Here is a 22085-nt window from a genome sequence, read left to right on the forward strand (position 1 = left end):
AAAATAGAAGGCAAATTGACAGATGACAAATAAGAACGTTAACACTACGGTCACGGCATCTACCTAACCAGAATATTTAGAACCTACTAACTACGAAGTAGATAAAGCTAGGGAGGTCAATGATAGTTAGTTAATGGTAGTAAATATTTCAACTAGGGCTAAATGTGATAAAATACATCAAGACATTGTCGTTACAGCAAGATAAATGGCGATGGAACTAGTGATGTGATGTTGGTGGGAAGATTCCCGACTTATTTATTGAAGAACTAATGAACTCTCAAAATAAATATATTTGATGTTTTTAGTAAAACAAGTTTGAATTTGAACCAAATATGTATACCTAATAATTTAACAGTAGTATTTCCTACTTGAAAATTTGGATAATATTAAATATCACCCAAAGAAAACTTCGTATGTTCTAGTATTTTTTGGATTATTCTCGATATTCCCAAAAATAATCCCGCGGACACTTTTACGAGGAATAAGTTTTTAATCTTTAAACTTATGAAAATGTGTAGGTGTTGAAAACATAGCTTTATAGTATGTAAAATCAACGCAATTTACCTGTACATATTTTCCTTTTTTGTATTCACTGACTACTTCAGGTAGGTAATCCTAAAATATATTAAGTATTATCAAAGCACTATTTTGGTGTCTCACTGATGGACAGAGGCCTCCCCTTTCTTCCGCCTCATCCCATAATTCAAATTCAAATTTCAATTATATAATTCATAATTAAAATTTTACGTTTTGTTTAAATTTTTTGGGATATTCCCGGGAACGAACTTTTTCCCGGTAACATCACTAGATAGAACACATTTCTTTAACGAGATTGGAACCGATGTGTTGTCCGCTTTGTCTGATTAAGCGTTGTTGATATTAGCTCCTATTGTACACGGACTAAATCAATCAAAATATTAACACTACTTTCGGTTTGTTAACATTACTATATGTGACGTTTTCAACCAAAAGGTACCACATTTTCGGTTGTCCATAAGGTTAATTTCAAATTGAAGTTTTATGTAAATAGCGCCTTATTGACAACCGACAATAAGTACCATTTTGATTGAAAATGACACATATCATGCTTAGGTCATAGTTACTATTATGAACCATAAATAAATAGTGTAATGAGGTACACTATAATGACTATCATGGTAGTAATATACGATTTAAACAAAATAGTTTCCACACATAGTTATAACAGATATTATAAAGGTATTTCAAATAAAAATAGATTGATTGTGGAATATTTTCATACATAAATTTATAGGGTTCCGCCTTAAGGATTGGTCTTACGAATGCCAATGTTAGATGAATGAGATAAAACAACCGCCTAATTTGTATGTTTCGCTAAAAGTAATGAATACTTTCGGTGAAATCTCCGATTATGTATTTATCCATACAAATTTCAGGAGTTTTTTCAGACAGATTTTTTACAGGTTTTGAAAAAAAAAAAATTGTTTTGTTGGTCTAAATAATGTTCTTTTACTTAAGACGTGCTCACTGATAAAATGTATGCCAGAAAAGGGTATAACTGGTGATACTCATCAAAAAATGTACCTATATACTTCTTGTACCTACACAGTTTACACAATAAATATTTCTGATTTCTGATGGTAAAGGGCTCACAACTTGACCAAAACAATTGTAAAAACCGGCCAAGTGCGAGTCGGACTCGCGCACGAAGGGTTGCGTACCATTACGAAAAAAACAGCAAAAAAATCACGTTTGTTGTATGGGAGCCCCATTTAAATATTCATATTATTCTGTTTTTAGTATTTGTTGTTATAGCGGCAACAGAAATACATCATCTGTGAAAATTTCAACTGTCTAGCTATCACGGTTCATGAGATACAGCCTGGTGACAGACAGACAGACGGACAGACGGACGGACAGACAGACAGCGGAGTCTTAGTAATAGGGTCTCGTTTTTAGCCTTTGGGTACGGAACCCTAAAAACCAGGAACCTCAAATAAATAACAAAAGCCAATCGTACCTGCGCGGTTAACCGTATATCGTTCCGAGAGGTCACAAATAACGCTAATGCTCGTAAACTAGTTCCCGCATTAACCATAACGAATAAAGGCACTAAAGGCACTAAAAGCACGTCTCAGTCCCTTGGGGCAGTTTCGCCTGTCAATGCCAAAATTTAAGCCCGCCACACCCATGCACTCCAGAAGGGTCGACCTCTTTGCCCTTTGTCTCAATTATTGTTGTTACGTTCTACGGTTGCTTTTTGCCACAGATTAACTTTCGACGATATAAGAATGTTTAGTAAAGTGACGGTAGCCGAAGTTACAGGTTCGCTAGGTTTGTTCTGTAATATAAGAGGACGCGTAAGGATTTTGCATATTTTTTGACAATTCGTAAGAATTTTGCATTTGTCAACATTGGAGCTTTTTGTCAACATTGACAGTTCAGTTTGAGATTTTATTAGGTACCTACTAGCAGTTAAGTAGATCGCGATGAAGAGTTCATTGTTTTTAAATTCAAAATTAGAGCATGGTGTTATATTACCTAGTTGTAAAACCGTCAATAAAGTATTAGTAGTAAAGTATGCAGTAACATGTCTTTTTGGACCTCGATTGCAAATGTAATCAGAAAATATTAGTTTGGTTTATTTTACATTTAAACACGTGTATGTACCTTTAATAAGATCTCTTATGAGAAACTTCCTTCGTACAAAATATTTACACTCATGTATAGGTATGTATTGTTTGTATAACAACAAGCTTTTTTATTGTATCATAAAATGATCCTCGTATTAACATATTCAAATTGCTAACGTTATAATTTATCTCCTTTATCATCCGTGTCAACTCACCTTTTTCTTCATTATTATGTAATATAACGTATTTCTGTATCTTTATACTTCACGATATTTTGAATATCTATGATATTAATATCCCTTTTGTAGTGACGCATAAATCGGCCAATCAGTACTGTCAAAATGTCTATGTTTGACGCGTCATGGAAATGGGTGAGACTATCAATCATGGATGGAAATTAAGAGTATTGTTCATAGACGCTCCTTCGAGTTTGGGTGTCATGCATGACTTATGTCCGTGTCAGGCGTTAATGGGTGATTAAGTGGTGTTTGTGACTTAGAATGATGAAATTTTTCATCCAGTGTTTAACAATTTAGTTCAGTTGTAGAAGTTTTAGAGATAAGGAATAATTATCGCGTAATTTATGATGACCACTTGAACTTTCTATATACTAGTAGATACAATATGCTCAGCTTGCATGTATTTGTTAGAGTGGGATAGCAATACCTAACTCCCTCAATGTTTGCTATAACTATCTCCAAAATTTACGTTCATTAGTATATATTTATATTTTACAGTCTTAATTGTTCTAACCATCACTTTTTGTTAAGCTGTTACAGAATACTTTTGACACCTTGTTTGATCCGCTACTTTTAATGCTGACTGTACAATAAACAGACTTACCAGTAATATATATAACTCCGCCTAATAGGGCATGTCGCATGTCTTTATGCTTTATACGTATAACTGGATACGTAGGTACAAATAATTTACTTTAGGTTCCTATAATAGTTATTGTAACAGGTACACATAACAATAGAAGCAATTATCACCCAAACAATACAATTTCCCAATCGTACAAGCGAAGACACAAGTTTCATTAAACCAAATAAATGGTCACCAAGGGGTCATCACTCATGTAGACCCTAACGAGCGAGGCGTCACGCAAGCGTACGAGTACATGTACCTTAGCAGTGTTCATGTGCGCGAGCGCAAGCGAGTCGACTTTTTGGATTCCAGGGTAAAATGACCTTGGGATCTGTAAAGGCTATGCGTAAGGGAAGAGTAAACACAAACGAGTCAATTACCTATAATATAACAACGAGGCTATGCACCAACTAACTGCAAAGGCCCAAGTTCTTTGGACACACGATCAAACGTAGCGGTGACACGCAAGATCGTAGCCCAGAAAGACGCATCATTACAGGAAGGAAAAAGGAATTTGATGCCTGTTTCATTCAGAAGCGTAGACGAATAGAGTAGGATATGACTGTGCCCTAGAAATGTATATGTAACCAGGGCCTCACTACAGACGACCAAGCATGGGGCTCAAGATGGCCCGGAAAGTGATTCACTTTCAATAGTCATGTTGCTCAGATATCAGGTTGCGAGAAAGAAGAATAATTGTTAACGTTGCTCGGTTAACGTTGGGAATGCCACCCACTGACCTTAGGTAACCTTTGACATCTACATACCCTATCGTTGTACAGCCTATTAAATATGGATTTAGTTTTGTAACTACGTTTTAACTAGTACGACAGTACAGTCGCCATCGGAGCGGCCGAGGTGCTCAAAAATATCTGAACACGACTCTAACGCCTTGACAATAGCGGCGTGTTCAGATATTTGTGAGCGCCTTGGCTGCTCCGATATATATGATGGCGACTGTACCTGTTTTGTGATGGATGAGTTTCGATCTCACTTATAAAAGGCCTGTTAATTTGACACATGGAAAATTCGACAATTTTCAAACATTGTGCCAAAAAAAAACAATTTAAAATTGAAATAATATTTTTTTTATTGATATAAATAATATTTTATTTTATTAATATAAATAATATTTTTCTTTTATATCTTACTTTTACCTATAGAACAGAGATGATAATTATGGACGCATATGTAGCTCACTGATTAAATTTCCTGTCATGACTATGACAGCAGAACCATACCAAAAACCATGGAAAACAACCCCGTTATTTTATTATTTCCTCCTGTCAAATTTTATTTCTTCGCAATAGTTGATTTATTCGCAATAGTTGTCATGAAAGGCCTGCTATTTTCATGAAGCCATCCCACAACATTTTCCATGTCACAAACTATTAGAAAAGTATTGAATAGAGTCCGCACCCGCATAGTATCACGGCGTCACAGGGCATTACGGGTGTCGTGTGCTAAGCAATATTGACAGGCTCATTACTATCGTCTTTGTCTTGGGGGAACCCTGATGACATGACCACCTTATGTCACTAGCAAAAAAGGCGATTTTGGAATGACTTAGTTTTATTATTGTGGAAACAAGGGCTATTTTAGGGTGATTTGTTGTAGTGTAATATTTTATAGGTAGATGCGGTAATTAATCGAGTGTGGTGTAAAACAAAAACAGTGTCTCGGATAATTAAGTAAGTGCGTATTGAGGCTGCATTAATTGTGTTGTGGGGAGAAAAATAATTTCTTGGTTTACACAACGTTGTCCAAAATCATATTTATAATAGAGTAGAGCCCTCAGGAAGTTTTACCTACAGTAACTCGCAATTTTTTTTTGACAAAATTATGGGCAGCTGAAGGTGTCTGATGATCATTGGATAAGAAACTAGTCTCCTAGATTCAGACGTTGTAAAATTATTACTTGGATAAGGAAAATGTAAGAACTAATCTTAAAACTTAATCTCTGATTCTATAACGATTAAGTATTTGTCTGTCACGATTAAACTGCTTAATACAAATAAATGGCGCACATCGCTTACCTCTTTAGACCAATTCAGAAGACAATTACAGGTTTAAATTATGTTCTTGGTATTTTTGCACACGAGTGTTACTAATAAATTCTTCTATTAGGCACACGAATCCGCTGAATAGGTTGGCATGAACATTTACATAGAATATATCTATTCTATGTACGGTACTGGTTTCCGTTGCTAGAAATTGTAATACAAAGAAAAGTAGAAGTTTTACATACAAAAGTAATGAATGTTCATGTAAAATTTATGTACTTTTTATGTTAATTCAGAATGTCGTTTCAAAATGAGAGCATAACTTAGATTGGCAGCGGCTAGGTTCGCGTAACTCCTAAGTTCTGTCTAGACTAAAAGCTGGTGACATTTCAGGGAGAAACTTGAACAGAATGTCCAAGTTCATATACCTAAATGTTTCTATGGACCTACCTACGTATGGACCTTCGGCCGGTCCCGAGGTTATTAACAGTCGATCTATTAGTTGGCCTCATTAAGCGATATCTGGGACTCTTCTCGTTTGATTTACGCCACCAATTTAGCCCCCAAAGCGAGGGTCAATATGACACAGTCACGGTAGGTGCGCTAAGAAGCTTTTTTACTAAAATATATACGGGAAAATGAAAAATCAACCTAGTTTCAAATACCGCAATAAACAATAGCTAAAATTAGTCAGGCATATAAAAATAAATAATAATAAAAATAAAGCTCAGAAACAATAAACAAGGCAATTCAGGAACTTTTAGCGTTTTTTTATGACAACAATTCCTCTTTGCTTATGTTTCCTGGCAGTATGTATACTGCTATGCTGTGCAGCGTGGGTATATTATCTATACAGTTTACCTATGTAAAAAAAAGTTTAAGGTGAATACGGTTGAGGCCCGTTTACACATTGATTAGGGCTTTAGTTCATACCATACGCACTAAACGCAAGTAGCAGGTACCAAATGTATAAACTCGCAACAAACACTAATCAATGTGTAAACAGGCCCCAATGTGAAGGCCACAGCCACACTTATCCCGCAGCCACACTTATCCGTATTGACCTTACCTCGTTTCGGTAAGGTAAGGTTTATATCAGTTACTCCTACAGGAGTGACTCGTACACGTTGTAACTATGCTTTTCTCGGCAAGTCGGCGGTATAGCGAACCTACTGTAGGTATCTGTCTCCATTTCCCTCACTAACTCAAAGAAGTGGACAGAAGACTTATCTGATCAAATATGTCATAAATAATACTCGCTCTGTGTTTATCACACGCCGCGAAATATTACGGAGGCCAGATTTATGGGGAAAAATGCCGCTCTTACCTACAAGAGAAAGTGTGCTAGAAAAATGTTGTTATTAAACGAATATTTACTCGTACTACTGTTGGCAGTTGACCGGCGAAATAGTTTATATAGATATTGTAGATACTTATTTAAAAAATCGAACAGTGCCCAGTTTTGCTAGTCGATATATAATTTGGCAAGAGTCGCTGGACAGTGGAGCATAGGCAAAGATAAAATCTTTATTCGTATTTTAGTACTAAACCCCAAAAGGAGGGACAATTATAGTTTTTTTTATTATACTGACTGTAAATTAACGTTTTCTTAGCTATTAGAAAAAGTTGTAGCGTATGAAACAATTGCACGATTGTAAAATTTTGTTATTCAACTTTTTTTTGTTTCATTAAAAGGAAGCTTGCAAGCAAAAGGTGTAGGTGTAGTTCTTAAACGTACGGTAACGCATGTCGCAGATGTTAACACTTTATATGCAATATGTAATCATTAATCTAAATATATGCATTATGTAATAATAAATCCAAAAGCAGCGCAGCCACATAGGCAGCGGTAACCGTGGTGTAGATCAAGCTTAGGCAGCATACGCTTATCTATTCGCTACCGATAAATATGTATCATATCAATTTGAGGAGTAAAGTGGTTGCCACCTCAAGACGATACAGCAATGTTCCTAACATTATAATTATTACACAACAATGGCAGGCAATTCATATAAAGCGGCGACACTCTGTTCCCAAAGGGACGCTCGGCTGCGCGGGACATTTCACTCCTTAAGCCCGGTGGCACAGAACCGAGTAAATCAAACCTCCACTTAACTGAAAGCTTTGGTTCAGCACTTATCTCTAAGTCTGCTAAGGTTTTAAGGTTATATATGAAAAAGTTAAGTTGAAGCTGTCCAATTGTGTTATTCGAAGTCATAAATTGAAAAAGACATATAAGTACATAGTTACCTACAAAAAACGTTGTGGCTAGTACATTATGAGTGGTAACACTAGCTAGAAAAAAAAGTAGGCAAAGGGCTAAATATACAAAAAAAATATTGGATTTGAGATTTGGCTAGTATCCGATAGTTAAACACTTCAGGCGCAGGTATTTTAAGACAACAATACAGTAACATTACAGTTATTACATGATAATGGCAGGTAATTAACATAAAGCGGTGACACGCGGTTCCCAAAGGGACGCTCGGCTGCGCGGGACATTTCACTCCTTGAGCCCGGTGGTACAGAACAGAGTTAACGGAGGTTAACTGAAAGTTATTACACATTGCCGTCGCATAAAAAAGTTAGTATGTATGTCATATCAATTTATAGAAGCTAGTAGTTACCACCTCAAGACGATACAGCAATGTACAATATTGTAGTTATGACACGACAATGGCAGGCAATTAACATAAATGGACATTTTACTATTTGACGCTCGGCTGAGTTATGGCACACTGCTGTTAAAAAAACGAATTATTGCTGTCAATTTGTGTTATTCTAAAATAGTTAAGTCTTAATAAGTTCTGACTTTAACTTTGAGAAATTTTAAGCATTGAAATGGAAGTAGGTAGGTAAATAATAGTTAAAAATGGAGCTACGGCTGCGGCGCTGGCGGCGATATCAATACACCGACATTGCAAAAATACACATCCCTAACCATCGTTTAACCGCACAACGCCACCGACCACCAAACGTACATTAATTAAATAAAATCAGGTGAGCTGAACTAATGAATTCACCCGGCCTGCGACACACTAATCAGAGTGTAATTGTGTGACCGTTTTAATGCTAATGGACCCTCTGAACGGATCGTCTTTCCTGTCGCCGCAGGTTTTTAAGTGTTGCTTAAGTTAGAGACAGGTAAATGGTGAAGACTTTCAATATTCAATTATTCATCTACGAGTATGATGGCAAAAGCTTGATGCAAAGCTTAATGCACGTACATAAAGAAGTCTGGTGCAATACACAATACCTGCACCATCACTACACAAGTAGCCGTGATTGCTGAAACATTTGTGTTAATTTTTCCTCTTATCCTTAATATGACAAACGAAAATGATACAGCTAAAAACAACGCGATATCAAAAAACTGGAGTAAATTGCTGGAATAATGAGAGAATTTGAGACAGAACGAGCTATATACTATCCGCAGTCTAAATTGATGGCAATCGGGGTCTTAAAACTTCTCATTTCATACTGAGTTACATTGGTCGTAGCAGGAGTGAATATACACAATTGTAATTTGACCCAGGTTTGGTTTGCGGATACTATAGAAGTGAAAAAATAAGAATGAATTATAATACAAAGTTGCACTGCATTTGAAGTATCATTGTTGTGGATGGCGCCGTCGCGCGACATTTTAACGAGGTCTTCAACAAAACCATTTATTTTATATGGTACTTTGACCTCCGTTTAACATTTTGAAACTGATGGTCAAAGGTCTTATGAAAACATTATAGAACTAAGGCCTGACCAATGTGACGCCATTAACAACGAGGAATGCAACTATGTTAGGTATACAGTTAACCTATCTTTATCATTTACTGGTCTTTACGTAAGTGTTGGTTAGCGCGTCGCTGAGAATGGGTTTTTTGCCGGTTTTTGCGTTTTAACGCTGTGGTTCGTTTTTTTCATACAGCAAAGGGTTTATGTTGTTTTTACAGTAATAAAAAGCGACAGCAGAACTTTCCGCAGCATAAAATTATTTCATTTCATTTATAATGGCTTAATTATCATCTACTTATTTATTTTTAATCTTTATTGCACAAAAGAAAAAACCTTACAGTACAAAAGGCGGACTTAATGCCATAAGGCATTCTTACACTTATTTATTGTTCTACTCCAATCATATTGTGAACGATAAAAAAATGATATAGGTACCTACACTTAGGTATAGTCAAGGTATAACAACGTATGATATGATCCAAATGAAATAAATAGATTTTAAGCATATAGGCACTTACGGGCGGAAGAAGGAGGAAACTAGAAGGACTAGTGTGCGTTTTTGTGCCATGTATAATTAATAATTTGACGCCAGACGCTTATATAAAATACAGTAATAAAAACACGAGAAAAAAATATTCGTGTTTGTCACTCAATTAATTATACATAATATGACGTAACCTGAATGTAAATGCGAGCGTTACTTCGCTAACTTGGTCTTTACTCATTAGGCTAGTTTAAGTTAGGCTCAGTTGACGTCATTTAAAATGTATTGCGAGTAAACTTACGCTAAACATTTAACAACAAATCTTGTCAAACTGTGACGTTTAATGACAACATGCACATACTGTTTTAATAAATAATAAAAAACAACAACCTAAGTTATCCTATTTTATGTTATCTATTTAATATTAAGATTGAACACACAAAATGAATCAACACTAAGTATGAAGCAATTCAACTTTATACAACATTTAAACAAAAAGTTTACGCATTTGCAAGGACTCCATGCATGTCAATCGCTTAACGAAATCAAGCATCGAACGCTCAGCCACTATAACTGCGATCTTAGATCCCGCATAGCATTTATTGATTCTTAGATCTTTTTATACTGGTTTTTCGAATACTATGTGTCCATGTCACCGTTCACACGGGAGTCGAACTCTGACCCCTGGAATCCAAATGATTGTGATTAAATGACAAGCCGGAGGCTGGCTTGATGTCGCATGATGTGTAACGTCTGGAGATCATTACGGGTACGCGTGAGAAATGATTTGAGAATACAAATTGGTGTTGTGTAATATGTGTTTGTTTTAATCATGTTCAGTCACAATAGTACCTAGCGTATGAAACAACGTCACCAACGCCTCAAATGTAGGTAGGTACTTTATGTATACATGTATGAGAAGGTATAAATGGGTACTCTTTAATTTTGATATATTTAAAATACATACACTCTATAATTTAAAGTAGCGAAGTTTTGATAAATATAATAAACGAATCAATAACATTTACATTAACATTTTTATGGTTTAGGTTGAAAAATCTAAGAAAAAATGTCATTAAATATTTCCAGCGTCATAATTTTAAAAAATTGAGACGAAGAGGCACTGAACAACAAAGTTCACTATTCTTTACCACACTGTCATAGAATTTTACTATCAAGAATGTCATTAAAATGATCATTACCAACTTACTCATCTATTGCACTCTGAACATTTCACATCCCTACAATCTATTAAACACAAGAATCCATCATTAAAACGTTCATAGCTTATTTTCTCATACTTTTCTTAGTGGTAAACGAAAAGTTTAATGACTCAGTATAATTACTTCGCGGGCCCATTATTGGGCCACATGAGCCGGCAAAGCTACAAAGTATGCAGATTTATGACTTGGTCATAGAGCGTGCGTATTAGAGATGTTTATTTTTGAATATGGCAACATTATCGTTAAGTCTTTCAGCGCCAGGCTTCGAATGCAAAAAAATGTGCCCGAGACGCCTCGCTTTATAACGCAAATATTATAACAAGGTTTTCGTTTTGATGATGTAATTGTGTGTGCGAAGTGATAAGAGATTTATAAGTTATGGTTATGACAACGAACGGAGATGGAAAAAAGACAACTTCATGGGACATTATTTTCTATAGTAAATTTTCAAACTGGTTGGCCTCTGAGACGTTGTAAGCGTTGTATAAAATAAACAGCGTAGTAAAACGTAACCTACATTACGATAAAAATTATCCTATGGTTATTTTTATAGTTCACGCGACAATTTAAAGACGATTAAATATATATTATTTTAATATTGTCTTCGGTTACCGCGATAGTTACTCATGAAATAAAACTATGAAAACGGATTATATCGCGTATATTGAATTTATAATTCATCCCGACGTTTCGAACTCTTTACAGCGTTCGTGGTCACCCGATATAATCCGTTTTCATAGTTTTATTTCATATATTATTTTAATTAAAAAGGAATTAAGTTGATAAACTTTTGTTAAAGGGAGAGACGTGCTTGCAAAATCGATTGATATAATTAATTATTGATGTTAAAAAAATGTTATTGGCCACAAGTGCAATTCAATACATATTGTTTTTAAGATCACGTAATGCGAGCAATATGACATTTAATTGTTGCTTCAAACATGATCAGTTTAAAAGGTAAGCTAATTTTAAGCTGTTTTCTTATGTTTGCTGGTAGAATTGACTTTTAAATGATGATTTTGTATGATAAATATTTAATTACGTTCATTTTGGATCGATATTTTACAGTTAGTATTTTTCTTGTGTTTGTGTGGTGAACAATTTTGTGTCTCACTAGGTGGCAAAATTTGTTTAAACCTCGTGTCTTGAAACCCTCGTAACGCTCAAGATTCCATTTTTCGAACCATTCGCTACGCTCGTGGTTCAATTTTGGAATCTCTCGCTTGCTCGGGTATCAATATTAGCACGAGAGGTTAAACAACAACTTTGCCCCCTTGTAAAACAAATAGCTATTTCTTATTCAATCTTTACCTTACCTACAGTTTTTATTATATCGATCTCGAAAGAAGTTATTCGAAAATTTAAGTCATATAATTTATGAGTTTGTTTTGCGAATTATATAATTCGCAAAACACGGTACTTGTTTACTCAATGGGTTCATGAATCAACATTCCGCATATTGAAACAGGTAATAAATCATACTCGTTTTGATGTCGTTCGCAGTTTAAATCCATCAGCATTCAAAGCTTGTTTTATATTTCAATATTGATTTTAGAGTTTAACTACTAGTCCTTTTTTTTCATTCTATGACTATGAATGCACTTCGAAGGCGCGCTGTACGAATCGTCGACGATCCCAAACCCACAAGCGGGATTGAACCTTTAAGCCTAAGTAGAGACTTTGCCTCCTTATGTGTGTCTACCGCTTGTACAATGGGCTGTGTTCTGAAGAATTGTTTGACATGATGCCAACGGCCGCTTTCTATCACCGCACCGCTCGCCGTCGGCAGGGTGTTTATCCTCACACCCTAGAACCTAAATGGTCGCGTACTGTACGGTTTAAGAGGAATTTCCTCCCGCGGACGCTTCGGCTGTGGAATGAGCCGTATTGCCCGTATTTCTTCAAAAAAGGAGTGTACAGGTTTTTAATAGGTCGGCAACGCACAGGTAATTAATATATCTGGAGTTGCCGGCGTCCAAAGGCTACGGTGATTGCTTACCATCAGGCGAGCCATATGCTTGTTTACCACCGACGTGGTATAAAAAAACACAAAAACATTTTTGCCCAATCGGAAATGGAAACCTTCGCAAACGCTCGGTCAAAAATAAAAATATACATATAAATACTAAGGGTAGGTGAACGAAAAAGTGACATTACCTGTTAAATATATATTTTTAATTATTTTTAGGGTTCCGTACCCAAAGGGTAAAAACGGGACCCTATTACTAAGACTCCGCTGTCCGTCTGTCCGTCTGTCCGTCTGTCCGTCTGTCTATCACCAGGCTGTATCTCATGAACCGTGATAGCTAGACAGTTGAAATTTTCACAGATGATGTATTTCTGTTGCCGCTATAACAACAAATACTAAAAAGGTACTTACGGAACCCTCGGTGCGCGTGTCCGACTCGCACTTGGCCGGTTTTTTTAATTTATTTAGGCAACAAACAGTCATACCTATAAAAAAAGATGTAATAATAAGCGTGTAAAATTTTAATTTTATTAATAAATGATTGTATTGTATTGTAATGTGTTAATAGACCTTGAGTGCCCTACCTTAATAAAATAATTTCTAATCTAAAGTATATATTGTCGTTGTTATTGCCGCAATTCGCCAATAAAGTCATAAAAGCATGCTACTGCGGTTGCAACTCGGAAACCGCTTCCGTAACGCGCGGAAGGAAGTTAGCTAACTGCACGCCACTGCTAAATTGGGTCAGTTCGGCTTCACCTACTTACAATACCTGCCTATTGATAAAAAACCGGCCAAGTGCGAGTCGGACTCGCGCACCGAGAGTTCCGCACTTTTAAGTATTTGTTGTTATAGCGGCAACAGCAATACATCATCTGTGAAAATTTTAATTGTCTAGCTATCACGGTTCATGAGATACAGCCTGGTGACAGACAGACGGAGAGATGGACAGCGGAGTCTTAGTAATAGGGTCCCGTTTTTACCCTTTAGTTACGGAACCCTAAAAATGGTGGGTGTACTACTGGGCCGATTTTTATTTTGATATCAATCAGCAAAATTATTAGCTTAGCAGCTCAACTAATCGTTTTGCTGACTGTACAAGTGTACATGCACCTACATAATGTTATACCGTACAATAGTGCTTTGTCAATTTGATCTGTTACTTAATCGCAATTAAATAGATGTTTTGCACTGAGATTTATACTAAAGAGTAAGTTAGTATTTGATTTTATAATTTGTCTTGCACCTACAAACCATGCCATCACGCGCGAACCCCAACTCTAGCCAAGCCGCTACAACTGATAAGAATGCATTAGTGGTGCGGTGTGCGGCGTATCACTTTTTCTATTACACACCCTGGCGAAATACGGTGACACGAACAGCGCGTTCCATGGAGTCGCCTCGATCTTATCTTAGTACAAGCCACGTACAAGCTGATAATAATGCATTATTAGTGATGAGGTGTGCGGCGTCACATTTTCTATTACACGCCTTCGTGGCATTTTTACGGTGACACGAACGCCTTAATATTACTTACCTACTTCATTGCTAAAAATTTGTAAGATGACATGGTAGATTGTTAGTGATACGGTGGCGTATCAACTTTTGGATTATACAATACAGTGCCCTGGCGTTTGTAAGTTGTAAGAAATTTGTCTTTTAAATCAGGAGTTACTTTGGGGAAATCCATATTAAATAATACTCAGGTAAGTGCAATGGGTTAGTTTTAGAACTTTATTATTTCGCGGATTAGCAAACCAATATTATTGTTTTATTAGCATATCTAAATAATATAATGTTAGGAAAGTTGAGTTTAACACTGCGGATAACTTCAACATAATTTATTATAAATAAATTTATGTTTTGATTGTGATATAGTCTCCTTAAAGAAAGCATTTGTTTGTAAAAAATAATAATTAGCTAGTGATATATTCTATATGATGTATAAAATATATACCTAGATATATATAGTATACACTGTGTATGGCGTACGTATATAAGTGTAGTACTTAACTTTGCAGGTAAATAAGTTTAGAATTTGTTGATAATAGTTTAATAATTATATAAATACTAAACTCAGATGTTCTGCAGCAAAAGTAATAAAAAAAAACATTGTTTGAAATTTTATAAAATGTAGCACCTTTATATTTAATTAAGGAAACTGTAGGTCTAACTTTAAAATGCAATGTGTCATAACCACGCACTTTGTAAATGACCGTTTGTTTCTTGTTTCATAATTCATAATAAATAAATAAAACGAAAAATAGGTAGGAATTAAATTGAAGTTTAGTTGACCTTTATTAGTACAAAATATATATTTTCCTCAAAAGCGACTCTACGCCTTCCCCAGTGGGCAGTGTGAGGCCATCCGCGCAGAAGATTGTGCAAGCGTTTTGTGTGGCCACAGACCGAGACATATACATATTTATGAGAACACTTTAATATACAATTTCTATGTATTATCTCCTGTAATGCAGGAAGTACCTCCATGATTGTCTTAACGGTCACCAACTTGGAGATTTGGTGATATCACCTAATTGCTATTCTTTTTTTAAATTTAATATTTGAAAGGCTTATTTACATGCGGACGCCGTGTATTAACTTACTGTCTATTAAATAGAAGTTTTACGTACACAACTGAGAAATTTCTATTGTTCTTCATTCATGTTTTTGCTAATTTTATATGTACACGAATTTGTTACTTAATATTAAGTAACCCGAGAGTAATGTGTTTATCGCTAGATTTTGTCTTACTACAGTTTTTCTTAGTGTGGTGGCATTCAAAGCTTGTTTTATATTCCAATATTGACAGTGTTAGAAGTTAATTTTTAATATGTTCTAACATCAATAAAGCCAATTAGGAAACTAGTTCAACAGGTTTGAATTACAACTTATAAAATGATGGCCAACAATCTCTTTAATTTAAGGCGTGAAAATCAGTTGTCAGATTTTTCCTTTTGACGTGCAATTTAAATAGCCATATAAAGTTAAAATCAAATCAAATATTATTTATCCTCAGGCATCGAACGCCTGTAGAGATGTAAGTACAGTCATCAAAAGTCTAACAGCTGGTACCATTGCCTAACAGCTTAACAAAAATAGATGTGTAGAACAATTAGACTGTAACAGGTGCCCACTTCAGAACGTGAACTGTAAAGATATACCTCTGTTTGATAAATAATTCAAGAACGGCAGGTACTTTTGGAGCGTTGTTTCGTCCGTTACTTTTGATCATGACTGTACCTAATTTAGAGCCTAGCATATACATGTAATATTATTGTAAAACGCTACAAACATGACTTAGATGACACACCGTCAAAATGACAACGGCGGAAATAGACAAGCCATATGATTACCTATAGGTACATATGACATGACAAGATCCGCGATATGGCGGTCACGTCATAAGATTTGTAGTGTCACGAGTTTAATCAACATAAGTGATCAAAAAAAGATTCAATAAAAGCTTCACACCGCCTCTCACCTTAAATCTCACTTCAGTAACATAAAAACCGATGACTTGACACAACAATTAAACCTTTAGCCATTATATTAAGTAACTCAGTCATCGTCCGACTGAGACCGACAAAGTGTTTGATTTGACAGCCGATCTGTTCCTTCCAAACTAATTAATAAGCAGATACAACCACTTAAGATAAGTAAAAATATTTTCATCCCGAAACTGCACCGGATATAGATCGTATCGACATGACAAAGCGTGGCGCCAAGAAAGTTCCTTAACCATCCACAGTAAATACCACCTTAACTTATTGTCCTTAAAGACTACTTTTAAAATAACAAATTATCAATACTTGGTATTAAGGGAAAACAGACGCAATTGCAATCTTATTACAAGCCGCACTAAGTCTAAATTGGAATAATTTAATGGTTTACATCGATGAAGAAGCTTCGTCAGCTATGATACGGTGACACTCGATTTTGAGTTTAATTTCGCTTGTTTATAAAGTTTAATTTTGAATGATTTCATACTTGAAGTGCCACAATAATCTATAGATGCTTCCTAAAAGCTCAAGCTATCGAGTGCAGGTGTATGACTACCGTCTCCAAAAATAAATGAATTGGTCATTGTCAGATAAAATCATGCTTCTGAGACATAAACTTTTATAATCTAAGAACATAAATAGACTTAATAAAAAAATAACACTTGAAGTAAGTAGGTACTTGAGAGCTTTTAAAACATGAGTTAGCTTATGGAGGAAATTGTGATATCAAGCTTTTTTGTCAAATGTCTTTTTGACTTCTTTTATTGAAAAACGGCTCCCTGAAACAGTCAGTTTAATTTTAGCTATTTCGTAGAATTCGTAGTTGGTCCCATACTAAAAGTTGTTTAAGTATAAGAGATTTTATTTAATATGAGAGTATGACCTAAGTAGGTACCTACCTAAAAACGTGTGCCAACTCGGAGCACGAAATACTAAAGTGATGTTTATTATTAAAGATTGTTATCTCAAGAGGCTCGATATCAGATGATATTGAACCTCTTCATAGTAATAGGTAGAGGATTTTCAATGAGCACATGTACAGTCGCCATCAGATATATCATAGCGACCAAATATCTGAACACGTCTTTATTGTCAAGGCGTTAGAGTGCGTGTTCAGATATTTTTTGAGCACCTTGGCTGCTCCGATATATCTGATGGCGACTGTAGAAATAAATTAATAAATTTCATTTTAGTATACGTGCTCCGAGTTACCGCACGTATGCTATTGCTAATCACCTTGCAGAATATGGCTAGGTAAATGCGAAATGTTGACCAGGGACTTTCTGTAAGAATGTCAATACTCTTAAGTAGTGACAGTGACATTTAGTGTAGTTGTTAAATAATAAAAGAAAATTATAATGAAACATAGAATGACACTAATAGTTGACATTCTTACTGTGAGTGGCTCGCAAAAACTCCCCGTATTGGCAAAGTGCGAAGTAGGTGGAAGGAAAACTGTCGCTGATTGTCATAAACAAGCGTAATTAATGCCGTTTGAACTAAATTTACTCCAAAAGCGGCAAATCAAGACTATTCATACATTGCGCTGGACCAACTGTATGAACGGCCTTGATTTATCGCTCGCCGCGCCGCGCGCCGCTTTCGTCTACTCCGCGGCCTCAAATTTAACGTAGAAGAGCCCACAAAATAAGGACAGCACCAGTCGAGAACCTAGCGAACAACAGAGAGTGACCGTAATTAAAGAGCCGGGTATAATCGCCTGGAGTCTGCGGGCAGATTGAAGAGATTACCCGTGTGAGGGCGATAATGTCGTGTCAATCAAGAGCTAAGGACATAGGGTCAGTGTAAGTAGGGGCTTTGTTTTACGTGAGCATAATAGCAAAGCGAAAAGGCTGCGCATTTTATTTTAATTTAGATAGAAATGATGGGCGATATTCAATTACTTTTTAGGGTTCCGTACTCAAAGGGTAAAAACGGGACCCTATTAAATACTAAGACTCCACTGTCCGTCTGTCCGTTTCCCTCCTCTGAGGAAATTATTACAAATGAAAAAAAAAAAGCCGTAAATCAGTCTCCGGAACAGTTGATAGTAAATATTAAATGATGATTTTTAGCGTTCCGTAACCAAAGGGTAAAAACGGGACCCTTTTACTAAGATTTCCCTGTCCGTCTGTCTGTCACCAGGCTGTATCATATGAACCGTGATAGCTAGACAGTTTAAATTTTCACAGATGATGTATTTCTGTTGCAGCTATAACAATAAATACTAAAAAGTACGGAACCCTTGGTGGGCGTGTCCGACACGTACTTGTCCGGTTTTTTTTAACATTTTGAGTTCATCATCATTAATGTAAATTCCTTTACTTTTAATTAATATCTATTAAAAGTGAATCGACTCACTTTTTATCGATATTTAAACATAAGCAGAATGCATTAAATAATTAGCAAATAACTTATTGGCCTTTAATGAAGGCTATGTCAATTAATTTCTAATTTAACTGAATAAAAAAAATTTGCCACCGACAGCTTAATTAAATAAACGCTCACCTGCTCATTAAACCATGACAAGTATTTAAAGTACATTTCAGAATGTGTCAATTGACTTAAGTAAATAGCATAGACATAGTATATACAAGTAGTTATAGTAAGAGAAAGACATATTCATGTATTGACAGTTTTATGTATGACAGCATAATCCTTTTTTTCTTTCACTCTTATAAATTTCGGTATTTCGCCATCGCCTTGCTATGATGCCATAACCCGACCATGAAAAAATGCCCGGTCGGTGATAAAGACAAAGCATGGCACTATTTTCTTTTTCCTCTTATAGGAATCGCAATAAGACTATCTTTCTCTATCAAAGAGTGTCAGGCCCTTGGTAAAATACGGTCAAGCTCAAGCCGATCAGGCCGCGTAGCCAACATGCCAATCGCTTACGCTCCGTAGCGATCGAAACGCAACTGTCCCTGTCGCACTAATAAGGAAGAGTGATAGAGACACAAAGCGTTTCGTTGTCGATGCGATAGCAATTGTGATCTTGGCTAGCCCGGCAGGGGACCATAAACCAAAATACTACCAAAAACAACCTACGTAATTTGGTCGGGTTATTTGTTGGTTCATGTTATACTCATGTCCCAGAGCCTAACTAGCGCCACCGGAGAGATTAGGAACTATTATTTAAAGATGAAAGCGGTCACTTTTGCAACAATTCTGCCATAAGAGATTGGCATCCTTTCTATAACATCCATATTTTTTACTTTTAGTTTGGTGTTTGTCGATGTACGATTAGGCAACACAACTTGTATTTATATAGTCGTGTAGGTATGTCGCTTTGGTTTTGACAAAACTATTTTTTAGCCCAACCTGACTACAGGCCAATTATTCGAACGTGAACTGGCATCAATCCGATATCTTATCGTATGATACGATACGATACCAGGGAGGTGTCACTGCGCAGTTTAGGTATATTTGGCCGGCGCACCGCCCGGGCAGGTGTATGGCAGTGGGCTGCCGCTCGCGCAAAATTGAGAATACGCAATGGCTTCGAAACCTAAATCGCAATCTAATCTGTATAAAAGATAATGTTCTGTTTACGGATGTCTGAATAAACGGAAGAACAAGGAAGCAGAAAAAACATTTTTTTTAAATTCCGGACTATATTGACCGACATATTTTCAAAGGAATAAGTACTTCTGTGGCATACCTACTTCCGTAAGAATCAGACATACTATCTCTGGCTAAAAATTTTATGTTTACAGAATCAACATTTGTAATTCCTACATATTTATCTTAAAAATAATAAATCAGTAGGTGTAGGTACAAAAACTTGTCAAGTGACAACCCCGTGCCGACACTCGCAGCTCGGTCATAAAACTGCGGCGCGCAAAGAAGATTCACGGTTCGTGCGTGGTTATAAGTTTCAATTTTGCTTGCAGGCGGCGAGTGTAGGTATAATTTTGTACCTAAATCTGGCTTTTGTGAAGGAGTGAATTTTCTGTACGGTAGTACTATTAGTTATTCTGTGACGATACGATCATTTATTGATAAAAAATATTTATTTATATTGGAATCATATCAGTTAGCTGTCATTTGCGGGGCTTGCTCACACTAATATTTGTGCCAAAAATGGACTGTTAAATATTTTCCGTCTGCCTGTCGCACTCAGTGTGGGACACCGCCCTTAAGTTCGGTATGTTATCTAAGCAATCACGAAGGAACGCAATTTCTCGGTGTCGGGTAAAGGGCAAGGCTGCTCGCCTTTTACCAGCCGCTGGACTCAACTGTGCTGAGTACCTAATGTACCTATACTTAGATGATAATAAATGACTTAACAAGGAATACTAACACACAATTTTGACAATTATACTATAATTATTGTGTTATAATTATATTATATTATGTTATAGAATAAATGTACTTAGTTAAAATAATAGCGGTTTTAACTGTGCCTACTTTAGGAACCTGGAGATCTAGACAAGTGACAATCGTTAATAGAAATCGAAAGTGAAATAATGCATGAATATGGTCACGTGACTTCGATGCATCTGTCACCCCGATACATTTTTTGTATTCAATCGCCGTTAGTCGATGTAAGTATAGTCTGCATCTTCTCAAATGATTTTTTTCGCCAAAGACCCTAATCTGTTAAACAAAAGCCTTTGCTCCTTTTATGCGTGCGCGTGCCCATAGTCTGTGAGCGCATGCCCATTGTCTGTGAGCGCGTGACCATTGTATATCAGCGAGTGGCATGCGCTCACCAACAATGGGCACGCGCACACTCAAAAGGAACAAAGGCTTTTGTTTAACAGATTATTAGGGTTTTTGGCGAAAAAAACATTTGAGAAGATGCAGACTATACAATTGTCATCTAGGCCCTCTGAACTGAGAAACGTACTCGGCTACAGCCATATTGTCTATATATTGATACAATTGTATATTAATACTATTGTTTCTTTCATGTTACAATTTTCTCCCTCCTGTCACAGCTCTAATTACGCACGAGGGCATGTCACGTGCCACGCAACGTTGATTGCGGTCCGTGCTGTAAGTGCCTAATTTATTATTATGGACTACTTGCGGATCGGATTTAGTTAGTCTCTCGGTTTTTGGCCACTTTTGATTAGCTGGCTTAGAATAGTAATAAATATATTACATAGGGCAATAAAATAAGAAATATCTCACGTCGGCTTTGCCTCGGTCGACAATTACATGTGATTTGAGGCTTTCTTATTGACTGACCGAGGTGTGTATATTAGATTTTTTTTCTGTTCCACGGAACCGGAAAGCGGCAATTTTTTTTCCGATAGGTGACTTTTCCGACCGGAGAACAGAAAAGATTCTTACTTGATAACTTCCCTTGTTACTTGTTCTTTACTGTTGTCTGAAATTGAGCAACTTATATAAAATACGCAGTCTAAGTAATCTGCAACACAAGCCTAGAGCTTCGTAACTTCGTGGAAAAAGAGCCCCTTAAAAAAGTCGGCTTCGAAAAGCCCTATAGTTTTATTGGCACCTAATTATTTTAATAAAAAAAATCAACTCCACGCAATATTGCCACCCACAACAGTGAAGATGGAGATTAAGGGCCGGTTGCACCAACCGCAGTCGACGGACTGACAAACGTCACTCAGCAGTGAACTATATAGGACTTCCCATTCAATAGTTCAATACAAACTAAGAGAACTCCTTAACGGTGACAGACGGTTTGGTGCAACTGACCCTGTATATTATACCT

Source organism: Cydia strobilella, chromosome 17, assembly GCF_947568885.1.
Source record: "Cydia strobilella chromosome 17, ilCydStro3.1, whole genome shotgun sequence".
Lineage (NCBI taxonomy): Eukaryota > Metazoa > Arthropoda > Insecta > Lepidoptera > Tortricidae > Cydia > Cydia strobilella.